This window comes from Formica exsecta, unplaced genomic scaffold (assembly GCF_003651465.1).
Source record: "Formica exsecta isolate Colony F162 unplaced genomic scaffold, ASM365146v1 scaffold658, whole genome shotgun sequence".
NCBI classification, from domain to species: domain Eukaryota; kingdom Metazoa; phylum Arthropoda; class Insecta; order Hymenoptera; family Formicidae; genus Formica; species Formica exsecta.
Window position 1 is genome coordinate 19,554 of NW_021853420.1, and position 2,359 is coordinate 21,912.

Here is a 2,359-nt window from a genome sequence, read left to right on the forward strand (position 1 = left end):
GAAATAGATAATAATTTCGAGGCAGTATTAGACGAGTCGTCCGACGAAGATCAAATGGAAATAGAGAATAATTTCGAGGCAGTATCAGATGAATCGTCCGACGAAGATCGCGCATTGTCGGATGACAGTAATTACAAGAGCGATCAAAGCGAAGACCTCGAAGAAAGTGTTGACAAGATAGTGCCTCATTCGCAAATTATTGCACTAAACGGACGTACAAAATTTTGCACCATATATTTTTATTATTCCACGGGTGGTGCTTTAGATTTATGTACTACATGTATGATCGCTATAGCAGACACTGATTTCGGGTACATGTATGCGGTTCGGAAGCATGTGATTGAATTATACGACGCGATAAGTGGCCGGTCCTGCTCCAATTGCAGGACTCCATTGTATCAGATTTTTCCATGCAATATGTGCCCAATTTGCACACAGTAAAAAAAAAACATTGTTATGGAAAGTGTGAAAAATAAGCTATGACAGTATACGGTAACAATATATGTAACAATTAAATAAAAAATCTCATCGCAAACGAGATCTTTTAGATTTAAAAATAAGTTTAACAGGTGTCAAAAGTGCATAACGAAAAATTTTGGTCGCGCGAAGAAAAGTCAAGTGCTTTTCCTTCGCCCGTGCTCTCCGACACACTTGAACGCGCCAGTAATAAACATTGCCGCAACAGATCTGGATTTTTCCGACGCGACAGGATAGTATCGTCCGAGTTACCAGAGCGAACGTTTGACAGTGCAACAAGTTAAAGTGTTTAAAGTGATCAAAAAAATTTTTTAAATGCCATCATTAATTGAACTTGTATTGTGTCGGGGTCGCTGGAACGCGTCGTGGTGGGCGGAGGACCTTGCGATGGGGCTGTTGAGAGCCCTCTTAAATCTGGTTGTATACCAGAGAGTAAGTAGCATTTTTTATTTTATATTACATTAATTATTTATAGTATATATTATAATTTTGATTTATAGTACGATACTAGGATGGACATCCAGATCCCTGGATTTTTAAATTTCGAACACCGGCGGTTTATTCGAATAGTGCGGTGGCACGAGCGCGAGATACGTGAGGACGTCTGGGAGGACAACGGTCCCGACGGCCTCCACTTAGACCTGAGACGCCTCTTCGAAGTATTTCTTTTTAAAATTTCATAATATATTAAATATTAACAGATAGATTTATTAACAAGATATGTATTTTTTCTGTTTCAGAAGGAATCTGCAGCAAATTTTATTATATTTTTATATTTTATATTTTTTTAAACACACACACACACACACATTTATATGATATACACAATTTCGAATAAATATTATTATTATTATATTAAAAAATGTCGATTATTTCTGTGCTTCCTTCTTTCCTTTTCCTACTTGTGCATGCCTCGCGCTATTTCTCTCTCTCTCTCTCTTTCTCTCTCTCTCTCCCACATGCATGCGAACGTCATCCTTTTCCCACGCCAATGCGGACGCTATCCTTCTCCTACACGCGTGCGTGCCTCGCGCTATCTCTCTCGCACCGCCTTACGAACGCCATATCTCGCATCATCATCCACGCGCATGCCTCGCGCTATCCTTCTCGCGCTATCCTTCTCGCACACCCATAGAATGCTATCCTTTTCCTACTCGCGAACGCCTCGCGCTATCCTTCTCCCACCCGGTCGCGCCGCAGTTACATATCTATCTTATATGCGAGGATGCACGCGTGTAGGAGAAGGATAGCGCGAGCAAGGAAGGGAAGCGAAAAAAATACATAATCATTTTTTTTCATTTTAACACATTTATTTATGTTAAAATACATCACCTCGTCTCAAGGTTTCAGACAAAAGTTCATCCACAGCATACGCTAATAGTTCGCAATCTATGACAGATGTTTTATCATAGACGTCGCGCAAGATTTTAATAGCATCATCTTTTTCGGCACCAAACATATTACCTTGCAAATTAACGACAAGTCGATCAAAACTCTCATTTACGGCTTTTATATTCTCACACAGTTTCAAATATTTATGATTAACGCAATGTTCGAATTCGAATAAAATAAGAAAAGTTGACGGTTTCATGTACAAGCAAGAATCGCGCAACGTAAGTTTGACAACACTCGCATCACTTATTTTAACAATCTCAATTCAATTATCGTTAATCCATATTGGTGTATGATCGGGCGTTTGCACAAGTCGTTCAACGTCCGCTCGTTTCAGCATTAGCGATTCCCATGTGTCAATAGATAATACGATTTGATTGCCTCGGTTATCGCCGAGATGTAATTCCACGTAAGATGTTACTCCAACGCTGATTCCAATATCCAAGTATTTATAAGCAGTGCGCGTCAAAGCAAATCTGCGTACCAAAAT